The sequence below is a fragment of the Pantherophis guttatus genome, chromosome 1 (genome assembly GCF_059756535.1).
Source record: "Pantherophis guttatus breed Tessera chromosome 1, ASM5975653v1, whole genome shotgun sequence".
NCBI lineage: Eukaryota > Metazoa > Chordata > Lepidosauria > Squamata > Colubridae > Pantherophis > Pantherophis guttatus.
The window spans coordinates 256,254,746-256,267,192 of NC_142063.1; the positions used below are offsets into that span (position 1 = coordinate 256,254,746).

At 40.1% G+C, this 12,447-nt stretch overlaps 1 long non-coding RNA gene across 1 annotated transcript in view; it reads left to right on the plus strand.

Moving 5' to 3' along the window:
* LOC117666388 (uncharacterized) overlaps positions 1-12,447 on the plus strand; it is a 59,031-nt gene that overhangs the window by 428 nt on the left and 46,156 nt on the right. The gene's annotated exons all lie outside the window — the stretch shown is intronic.

Below are 12,447 nucleotides of genomic sequence, written 5' to 3' on the forward strand. Positions count from 1 at the left end.
TGATTTTTGGGTCTCTGGCGTGGGGGCGTGACGCATGTGCGGGGGGGCACGTGTGCATGAGCGGGGGATGGGAGACCGCGGGGGAAAGCAGAGTGCCCCCCCCCAGCCTGTTTTTGGTCTCAGGAGGCTTCAGGGGCCTGCCAGGCACAAAATGGGCCGGGGGGGTTGCATGGAGGGGGGTGTCGTGTGCACATGCATGGGGGGTGGGGGACCGTTGGGGGGTCACACATGCATGCGCAAGGGAGGGGGAATGTGGGGGTGATGCGCACATGCGTGGAGGGCAGGGCACGCGGGGGGGCATTGCATTATGAGTGTGGGCACATGTGTGCATGACCCTCCCCATGCTCCCCCCACTTTTGGCACATGATAGCAAAAAGGTTAGCCATCACTGCCCTATACCATTCCAGACAAGGGGCTGTTCAGTCTCTTCTTAAAAACCTCCAGTGATGGAGCACCCACAATTTTTGAAGGCAAGCTGTTCCATTGATTACTTGTTCTCACTACCAGGAAATTTCTCCTTAGTTTTAAGTTGGTTCTTTCCTTTTTAAATTCTATTTATTAACTTTAAGTTTATTAATTTTACTAATTTTACTAATTTAGTAACACACTGGTACAAAGTAGGCAGATTCAACTAAGTTTTTTAAAAAATTGTTTTATTACAGTTAAATGCTGCCAGTGGTGGGATTCAGCCAGTTCGCACCAATTTGGGAGAGCCGGTTGTTAACTTTCTGAACAGTTTGGTGAACTGGTTGTTAGAAAAAATCATTAGGGCAGAGAACCAGTTCTTAAATTATTTGAATCCCACCACTGGATGCTGCCCAACATCAGAGTGTCTCCAGGTGGCTTTGTTTGTCTGTTCTTTCTATTCCAAAAAGAATATTCTGAACATTTTCTTCTTTTTTTTCTTGTGCCTTTTTAGAAGTCAGAACAGCAAATGAGACTCTTTCTAGAAAAACACATTCTGTGATTCCCAAGAGTTTTGGTTTTTTTTTTGTTTTTTTTAAAATTTGATTTATATGCTGCCCTTCTCCGGAGATTCAGGGCAGTTTACAATGCGTTAAGCAATAGCCTTCATACTTTTTTATATTTATACAAAGTCAGCTTATTGCCCCCACAATCTGGGTCCTCATTTCACCTACCTTAGAAAGGATGGAAGGCTGAGTCAACCTTGAGCCTGGTGAGATTTGAACTTGCAGAACTTGCAGGCAGCTGATGTTAATAACAGTGCTTTAGTCTGCTGCGCTATCAGGGCTCTGTTAGAGATTTTGTTTGCCATGTACAGAGACTTTCCCTTGGAATCTATTGTTTTTGTACATGTTTTTTGATATATAGTACTATTTTCCAATATGATGCATGGTATTATTCTTTATCTCTCTGCAACAGGAGAGATGAAACAAAAAAATTAAGGGATTTTTGATCCAGGAGCATAAATTAATATCAATATTTAACTTTTTAAATCTATTTAATTTCTGTTCATTTTAATAGTTAATATTAATGTTTTGTATCTCTGTTTTTACAATGTTTATAAGCTGTCTAGAGTCAGCTTACAGCGAAATAGGTGGCATATAAATTTAATAAATTAAATAAATGAAATTCTCTCTCTCTCTCTCTCTCTCTCTCTCTCTCTTATCGTTATGAACTAAACGTTTGTAAAGGGATTTTTCAAAGAAAATCTGTTTACTTTGAAGCTAAAACGAGTCCCTTAGAAGAATTTCACAGTTTTAGCAGTTACAACAACTATCTATATATAAGGCTCATGGGAATTTAAAATGTTTTCTGGGTGAGATCATCCGTGGTTTCGGGGTGAAGTACCACCAGTACACTGATGATACTCAGCTGTACATCTCCACCCCAGACCACCCCAATGATGCCCTTGAAGTGATGTCCCGGTGCCTGGAGGCCGTGCGGATCTGGATGGGGAGAAACAGACTCAGGCTTAACCCATCCAAGACCGAGTGGCTGTGGTTTCCGACATCCCGATATAGTCAGTTGGTGCCATCACTGACTATTGGGGGCGAGTCACTGGCCCCCACGGAGAGGGTTCGCAACTTGGGTGTCCTCCTGGACTCACGGCTGTCTTTAGAAGAGCACATGACGGCCGTGGCCAGGGGGACTTTTTATCAGGTCCGCCTGATTCGCCAGTTGCGTCCCTTTCTGGATCGGGACTCGTTAAATACGGTCACTCATGCTCTCGTTACTTCCCGCTTGGACTACTGCAATGCTCTCTACATGGGGCTCTCCTTGAGGAGCACCCGGAGGCTCCAGCTGGTCTAGAATGCGGCCGCGCGGGTGGTTATGGGAGCGACGTGGCGCTCCCATGTGACCCCCCTCCTGCGCGAGCTGCACTGGCTCCCGGTGGTCTTCCGGGTGCGCTTCAAGGTTTTGGTTACCACCTTTAGAGCGCTCCATGGCATCGGACCGGGGTATCTACGAGACCGCCTTCTGCTACCAATAGCCTCTCACCGACCAGTACGCTCCCATAGAGAGGGGCTCCTCAGGGTGCCGTCAGCCAAACAGTGTCGACTGGCGGCCCCCAGGGGGAGAGCCTTCTCTGTGGGGGCACCTACCATCTGGAACGAGCTCCCCCCCAGAGATACGGAAGATCCCGGACCTGCGCACGTTTCGCCGTGCTCTCAAAACTTTTCTATTTCAGCAAGCTGGCCTGGCCTAACTCCCATCTTTTAAATTTTTAAATTTTTTAATTCGTGATTTTACAAATTGGGTGTTTTAATCTGTGTTTCGGCTGAAATATTTAATAATTTTAAGGGATTTTTTAATATTTGTATTATCTGTATTTTATCTTGGCTGTTCACCGCCCTGAGTCCTTAGGGAGTAGGGCGGTATAGAAATTTGATTAATAAATAAATAAATAAATAAATAAATAAATAAATAAATAAATAAATAAATAAATAAATAAAATATTGTTTGCCCATGTATTATTGCGGTTGAAGCTGAAGTAGTCATTGACAAGTAGGACGTTGTAGCAGACAATTTTATGTCCAAACTTAGGTCAGACCATAGGTGACGTAGTTCTAGGTTGCCTAGGCCCAAAATTTCAAGCCTGGTGGCATAAGGTATTCTATTGCAAGAAGATGAGTGGAGTACTCTTCTTGTGAAATAACTCTGGACTCATTGTCCATTAATTGTATTAATGTCCATTATACAGTGTGGATTCCAGCAACAACAACAACTACTTGCAACAGCTTCCTGTTGATTAATCTTTAGAAGTTTCTAGACAACCTGTGACCCACTAGGTCATTGTTTCAGAGATATTTTCCCCAAAGCTTTTAACAATAGCAGAGCTTCTGATGTATTGCCTTCGCTAGATAAATTCTTAAAAATTCAGGGACATATTCAGAGATATGTCTGCTTTGAAAATAGCCCATACTGAACTGTATGGCATAGTGAAATGTTAGGTGTTGATCATAGAGAATGTTTTATGACATTTTGTATTATGCCGTGGAATGTTTTAACCTAAATTTTTATGTCAGTAAATGTTTTGTAAAATTTATCAAATTTTAATGTCACGGGAATCCTGGATTCCAGATTTTGGGTACAACTCTGTAAATTAGCCAATTTAAGGTATCTCAGTTCAAAAACCATTGCCCTTCAATACACTACTTTGCCCAATTCAAATTTACACAGAGACAAACAAGAGAATTTTAGTAGTATATAGATTAGAAAATAATTAACTGATTGCGTGAATCACAGCAGTTCTCTTTCATCAATTATTGTAGGAGAGTTACTGTAGTTTACTGAAGCAAAAATGAGTCTGATAAACTCTTTTCTAGCTAACAAATTTTATTAAAAGGCATAAGGTTTCTTGGTTTGTGGCAGACTTCATCAGATGCTATTTTTGTTGGTCTGAAAAGGGGATAGCAGATTCCTCCTCATCTAAGAATCTAGGAACCTAAAACTAAGGCTGCCAGAATTGCACTACAAAATCCAGATGACCATTGGATGGCAGCAACAAACAAGACACAGGAATTTTAGCTCTTTGCTGCTATCTAGTGGTCTTCTGGATTTTTACAGTCCAGATGCACTAGCTTACCAAAAAATTTCAGAAACAAATGCCTGGCAGAGAATTATTCCTTATTTCCTGAGATGCCTAATGCCTGAGCTGAGCCGCCATAAGATCGGAAAACAAATAGCTTTCAATGGAATGTATTAGTGGGGAAATAAGTTTACAAAACCAGCACTTGGATTAATATATCCACATGAATTAACCTGGAGAGTAAATTGGGTGACAGATGCATACACAAAACTGCCTTGTCTAAGAATGCACTGCTCTGCCAACAATGTTTAACCATCAAGAGCAATTGGGGTACCATTTTATTTACCAATCAATAGTGTTTAGCAATAGTTAGATGTACTGGAAAATATGTACTCGCTACCCATGACTGGGTTTTCCACAGCTCATACTTCAATCCTTGGCGCCTTTCCTCCACTATCTCTAAATACGTTTCCACAGAAAGTTTTATTTCAGGTTGCCTAATACAAACCCAATTCTTTCAAGACAACTCCTGTTGTTCTTTTAACATTCTTAAATCCCAGCAAATCCAATTTATAAGTATGAAATCCTACAGACATCCTGCTCATTAATATTGAGAGGTGCTACTGGCCTTTGATGTTCTGACGAAGAAATAAAATATACAAGAAAGCAATGACAGGGAGAGCCTGCAAGCGACATCTGAAATGTAATGTGGTGTGCAACAAACAACCCATTTACGAGAGCAGAGGTTTTGCCTCAGAATTCAAGGATGTTGTTCCTGATAGCATAGCTGGCTTTCTTCTCTTGGATGAAATAACGGCAAAGTATCCCCATGCTGAGCTTCTTCTACACTCAGCAAAGTACCCTTCGGCTCTTTTCCAGCAGTTCTTCCATAATCAGGTAACTTTCACTTTTCCAGTCAAAAGGAGATAACAATGGTTCTGTCAGAGTGAAACACAGGTATTTTCAGATACCAGATTGAAACCAGCTCTTTCAATCAATCAATAATACTCTGAGGATATAAAACTTGCATTGGTCATGATGGTTTACTTAGGCTATTACCATCTCACTTCTGTACTATTGGTGTACAACTAGTGGGACATTCATACATGCCGGTGGTGAGTTTCACTTACCTTTGCTACCGGTTCGCATGCACAGAGTGTATTTGATGATGTCCAGGCGGGTGGGCGGAGCCTCCCACCGCTGCTGCTACTGGTTAGCTTTAATTGGGGTGAACCGGTAGCAACCCACCACTGATACATGCTGTTTAAAAGCTAACATCATTACCATGTCAATATCCAGCTTGAGAATTCAAATGAAACTCCAAGATCATTTTCATTTCAGAATATCTTACTGTTTATTGAATATACTGCATGTTAATGTCGAGGCAAAACTAACTCTCAGGTTCCAAAACACCAGTTCATAGAATTAAACAACAATTTCCCCAACCAAACCTCCAGGCTCTCACATAGTCCATGTAGATAAGTTCTGTTTGTTATCGGAACCTTCTGCTTCAAACTCCACACCTGTTAGGATGTCCTTGAAAAGTTTCTAGGCTCTCCAAGCAGGCTCTTCCAGCAGAATTGAAGTTTCGTTTTTCCATCTAACCCATTCGAAAGCAACACCTCCCCTCCCTTAGTCTAATGGAAAGCTGAAATGCAGAGCCACGTAGCTATCAAAGTTTCATCCTTGACATCTAGCCATTGTCTATCCATTGCAGGATGAAGGCCGCCTCCACATGTTTCGAACCAAACCCAACTGGCAAAAGAAAGCTCAGGACCGCATTGGTTGGAAAAGCTAATATGAGAAAGATAAAATATCAGAGTTGGGAAATATTTTCTGATCTTGGGCACCTATTCCATAAGGGTCTCCTGAGATTTAATGAGCCTGGTGGCGCAGCAGACTAATAGCCTGTTATTAACATTCAGCTGCCTGCAATTACTGCAAGTTCGAATCTCCCCAGGCTCAAGGTTGACTCAGCCTTCCATCCTTTCTAAGGTAGGTAAATTGAGGACCCAGTTTGTGGGGGCAATAAGCTGACTTTGTATAAATATACAAAAGTATGAAGGCTATTGCTTAATGCATTGTAAGCCGTCCTGAGTCTCCGGAGAAGGGCAGCATATAAATCAAATTTAAAAAAAAAATGTTTTCACACAGATCACAGCATTCTCACAGGAATTTGTCTATCCATCTTTTTAAAAAAATATTTTACTTTAAATCAATACTGTGGCTCTAGCTGCCAGGCATGGGAAGAAGGAAGTCTCCACTGCATGGTCAAAAGAGATCATATAAACTATGCTAAGCCATGGAAGGTACAAATCAACACTAGATCTGGGCACAGAAATGTTACATGATTGTTTTACAATAAAATGTAGGATTGCTATTATAAATAAAATAAATGAGAGTAGTTTGTGCAACTGACCCAAGATTGAAATCAGGTTTCCAGATTTTGGAGGCAAGTCAGCTAGCATTTCTGGGTCACCTTCAAGAGCATAAAGTTTACTTTAAATAGTTTAAATTAGAAGGAGAGTGTGTGCAACTGCAGTCATATCTGTTTTGGATTTTTTAACCAATTGATATTTTAGCCATTCCAGCAGATTAATGTAATTATTTGTGTTTATATTCTGTTGCTTATCTTTTTCTCATAATATCTTGTACAAAATAACATTCTAGCACTCTCTGAAGTTCTCTGCAAAGCTGATTTAGTTATGAAAAATGAAACCAATTGTGAATAGGAAGAATAAAACATATCCTTTACAATATTTCTGACTATAACTATAATTTCTTCTGTGGGTGACATGACTACCATCCTGGAACATAATTTAAGTAAGATCTCAGTAGGTTTGGCTGAATGACTGGTGCATGATTCAGTTCTAAGACAACAATAATTCAGACTATATTTAAGAATAAATCTGTACTTAAACTCAGAATGGGTCCTAAGTGAAAACATATAACATAACTCCAAAAGAAAGTGGTGGGTGGAACAAACAACAAAACCAAGCTGTGTGGAATGCTTTGGTTCAGGAATCTCATCACAATTTCTTGAAGTCCACTCAAGAGCACCCATTTTGAAATGAATTGGTTGCTTTGTGCAATTTCACAGCTCCAAAGCTGCAAAGATGATATATATCTTTCTTTTTTATAATCAATATTCCTGTTTCTTTTTTTTTTATATGTATAATTGACATTTATTTGATGCCACCTGAAGACAGAAAAGAAAGAAATCCATTGACATGGAACCATTCATTTTCAATAGAAACATCTTTATTTCTGAATACTATTGGCTCTTGGGGTGCAAATGTACTTCAAATGCCATTTAAAAAGAGAACCACACAGAGAGAACAGCCTCAATGCACAGAAAAAGTTTGTTGTGCTGCATGCAGATTAGGAACAACAGTTTAGGGTAATTTTTCACAAAGTACTTGCCATTTTTCCACTGACAGGATGATGACGATGATAATGTTTCATTTTTTCTGACCTACAGGATGCAATCCCATACGTCTGGGTTTATTCCAATTCACTTAATGAGAGAAATTCAATTTCTTGGGGAAAGAGGATGGCTGCTTTAGTGGCCAGTGATAGGAGGTCAAGAGAAACCTTATCACCCGCTGAACTAATTTGCAGTCCAGCTAGAAGCTGCAGTGAGAATCCAAGAATTAAATTGACAATCAAAACTCCTGCTTCTCCCTTAAGGACAGGGACACGACTGAGACAATTTGATAGAGCAGGTGGGTAGATTTGCAGAGGAGCATGGTGGCTAATTAGAAATTGCTAGTCTGCAGAATGATCGTTCAGGGAGTTTTTACAGAATTTGCTCTCGCTACTTTTTTAAAGTGCAAGACAATGGATTTAAAATCTGACATTATAAGTGTTTCAGATGAGCAAGACTGCAAGAGTTTATAGCAAATATTTCCAATCATGTAAGACATAACTTTTCTGCTGGCTATTTTATTTATTTATACATGCAAATATAGTGATATATAATGATTTTGTTAGTTGCGAAGTTGTGTCCAACCCATCATGACCCCATGGACAATGTTCCTCCAGGCCTTTCTGTCCTCTACCATCCTCTGGAGTCCATTTAAGCTCACGCCTACTGGTTCATCCAGCCACCTCATTCTCTGTCGTCCCCGTCTTCTTTTGCCCTCAATCTTCCCCAGCATTAGGCTCTTCTCCACTGAGTCCTTCCTTCTCATTAGGTGGCCAAAGAATTTGAGTTTCATCTTCAGAATCTGGCCTTCTAAAGAGCAGTCAGGGTTGATCTTCTCTAGGACTGACCAGTTTGATCGCCTTGCAGTCCAAGGGACTTGCAGGACTCTTTTCCAGCATCATAGTTCAAAGGCCTCAATTCTTTGGCGCTCATATATAATGATATATAATGATAGTAGTAGTATTATTCCTGAAAATTTGCTGTCTGATTTTTAATTTTTCCAGCACAACAGAACATGAGAAAGAAATTATAAGGGACTCCTCCTGCCTGTTGGTGTAGCTGTCCCTCAGTAAGGTAATGCTCCTGAAACTGAACAAAATAGAACCATGCTTGGGGTTGGAGAGGCCAAGAAAAGAAATCTTGATTTGAAAAGTAGGTCTAAATATACAAAGGAGCTACAGAGAAAAGCATTCCAGAAAAAGATCCTCATATTCCAGGGCTGTCAAATGTGTGGCCTGTGGCCCGGATGCATCACGTGCTAGCCATGCCCATGCCTGGTTTAGCGAAGGAGGAAAAAGTCCTGATACGTCACGTGACGCCTTCTTCTGAGTCATGTGACCAAAGTATGTCTATTGTGACATTTAAATCTTGCCTATCCTACAAAGCTCAAAGCATGCATTGTGCTTCCTCATCCCATTTTTACCCAGAAGGCGGTGAGAAAGCTTGGGTTGGGCAAGTGGTCCAAAATCAGCCAATGAATTTTCATGAAAGGAGTGGATCTGAACTTGGATCGCCCTCTTTGTAGTTCTGAACCTTAACCAGTATATCAGTCGCTTTCTATTAAAGGAGTGGAAAGAATTCCAAAAGCCATGCTTTGCATACTGGGTCAGATTGGGGGTGTGAACAATCCTCATATGCTCACATGATTCAGAAAAGAGCATATACAGCCTGCCTTATGTTTCTCAGTACACTTGTGTGCACATGCAAAAACACATGAAATAAAAGGAAAAAGCAGAAATCCCACATTTACAAAGCACAACATGCCTCTTAATTACACCTAAGAAAATACTGAATCTTCTTATGACTACTGTATTATAGAGTTGGAAATAATTCCAGAAACTGTGCTTTGCTTGCTTTCCCAATCGTATTTATAATAATTTGGATTTATCTTTAACAATAGCAAAAAAAGCAATTGCACCAGTGAACAAAAAATACCTTAACCAAGAACATTAATCTTTCAAGGTCTACAAAATTCCACACAATACATTACTATGTGGTCTTTGGAAATCCTTATATTCAAAACTCTGGTATATTTTGTGACTTTTTACTGGAAGCATTCATAATAGTTAAAAAAAAATAGACAAGTAGTACAAAGGCAAGAATCACTGGAGAAATTCTGATGCCTGGAAAAAATGGAAGCCAAGTCAAAATACAGACCTATAGAAGAGAAAGTAGATGTGGTAGATACTATCACCTGAGTGTATGCTTACAAAAATTCAAAGCAGCAGTCACCAACTGTCCAATGAACTTGTGGTGACTGGGTCATGAAGAACGTTCGAATAGCAGCATGATCATATTGCTTTACCTACCTTGATAGGTCTTAGTTGTGTTGAAAATGCAGCTTTTAGAATTCTTAGCCAGAGTGGCCATTGAATTCCTCAACTGATTTGTACTGGGAAATCAAAACCATTCCTTTCCTGACTTTCTGAATAAATACCAGTCCTGGTTTTCCTGCTTTGGGTATCAGAATATCTGTTTATCCCTATTATATGTGTGGCTAGCTATTTCTTGCTTCTCCATCTACTCTCCTGTCCCTATTTCCTATTTGCCCTGTGGGTAGATATTGCATCCCTTTCTCTTTTGTGCCAGTCCATCTCTGTCTCTATATCTCCATACCTGTCATGCCTAAACCATTCTCTCTTCTTTCCCTTGCTATCATTTTTTTTTTTACTTTCTTGTGTGTTTACTTGTCCCCATTTTTCTCTAGGCGTCTAAAAAGCAAATGAGAGAGATAAACAAGGTTCTCCCAATGTTTTGATGTAAGGCACATCTCCTACAACTCTCAGTTTTTAATTAGCCCCATCCCCACCCTTGCAAACTGCATACATAATTCATTTTAAAATACCAAATGTCCCTGAAACAGAACTTCAAGAAAATAGCAGAAAGAATTCAAAGGCCAAAAATGTGATGCAAGAATCAGCTTGAAATCAATCATAGTATGCCTTGCCCAACCTTTCAACACCACCAAAAACCAATAATATGCACTATGAGATGAAGTCCAGCAGGGTCTATGTCAATAGATCTTGCAATTGGCCCGAACTATATTATTATTACTAACACCCAAAAGTGTTGATACACCTCCAGGAACAGGTGTTAACTTTACTTCTGATTTTTACAGAATAGTCCCAATAAATCCACGGTTTGCCCTAATCAGCCTAAAACAATGGACACAATCTAATAATAGTCAATAATAGTCAATTTTTAATGGCCAAGTGTGATTTAAACACAAGGAATTTGTCTTGGTGCATATGCTCTCAATGTACATACAAGAAAAGATACGTTCATCAAGAATCATAAGGTACAATATCTGATGATAGTCATAGGGTACAAATAAGCAAACAGGAAACAATATCAGTAATAAGGATACAAGCAACAAAGTTACAATCATACAATCATAAGTGGAAGGAGATGGGTGATGGTAATGTTGTATGTGAAGGCAAATACTACTCGTGCCATTGGCTTCTTGAGCTCAGTTGTCCATGTGTGAACTATTTACACTCTTATGTTCTGTTGATGTTGAGATTTAGGATGCCTTTAAAAATAAAGTAGTCTTTGACTTCAAAAGCATTCTAAAATCTGCACAAGCAACACGATAGAAGAGTACATACAGAACTGGCTGGCTGAGAGTTGGCTCTTCTGGAGCACGAATGCGTTTTTAAAAAGCTAAGATAAAATGCCCTATATTGTGTTTGATTGACTTGCTAAGCTTCCATTGTTTACTGCACTTTGAATTATCTTGTGACATGCTGTTTGTAGAGATTTTAGAGTGCATTTAAAAATGAAGGCTCTTTCACCCACTGTTCATGCTCTTGTGCATGACTGATGTGGTCCATAATGAATGTTGTTGCAAAGGCATGATTGAATGTGTTGGTTTAGCTTGTTTGCTGAGTTCTTCTAACACTGGGGCACTTCAAGTATAACAGTTGTGGGGCAACATTGCCGAGCAATGAAGGGTGCATAATTCATTATTGTCTTTTTGTTCTCAGCTAAAAATGTAGGATGTCAGGGCACGTAATCAGACATAGAGGCTTTTTGGGTTTTCTGCTAGATCTATCTCCAGGGTAGGGAACTAACACTTGCTGTTAGTTACTTCTTTAGCTAATGGTCTTATTCCAGCAAAAGATAGTTGAGAAAGTGGTCAAGCTGTCAGGGTTCCAAGTAATAATTACATAGCAAACAAAACTCCGAGGCAGGTAAATTCCTCAAAGATTAGTTTTATTGGGTATATATCATATTATCATATTGACTACGGGTGACATGATAGCAGTGTTCCAATATCTCAGGGGCTGCCACAAAGAAGAGGGAGTCAAGATAATCTCCAAAGCACCTGAAGGCAGGACAAGAACCAATGGGTGGAAACTAATCAAGGAGAGAAACAGCCTAGAACTAAGGAGATATTTCCTGACAGTTAGAACAATTAATCAGTGGAACAACTTGCCTCCAGAAGTTGTGAATGCTCCAACATTGGAAGTTTTTAAGAAGATGTTGGATAACCATTTGTTTGGTGTAGGGTTTCCTGCCTAAGCAGGGGGTTGGACTAGAAGACCTCCAAGGTCTCTTCCAACTCTTTTATTCTGTTATTCTGTTATATTGGCACAGTTCTGGTGAAAACCGACTCTGAAGGATCCTGCTGTTTCCACCTAATTAAAAGTAAAAGTTTTCCCCTTCCCCAGTCAGTCACATGGTCCAATCAGCGTGCCGTCCAGTTGCTTCACTCCTCCTCTCTGACCAGATGTGAGAATGTCCTTAGTTCCCAGGAGAAAGTATTTTGTTTTGGTTACAAAGCCCCAGCTATTTCTATTCCCCCCTCCCTATCCCTCAACTCCAGTGTGGCAACACTGAAGTCCAAAATGGCTTCAGCCAGGTCACCTTCAGTGTTGACACAGGCTGCACATTCAGTGGCCTCTGGGGGAACCCTTGGATCACTTTTTAGTCAGGTTTTAGGGGACAATCGTGAGACAGCAATGATCATGCTTATTGGTGAGCTAGAGCAGGCTCGGGATAAGAGTTGTGCATCCAGTCTGAC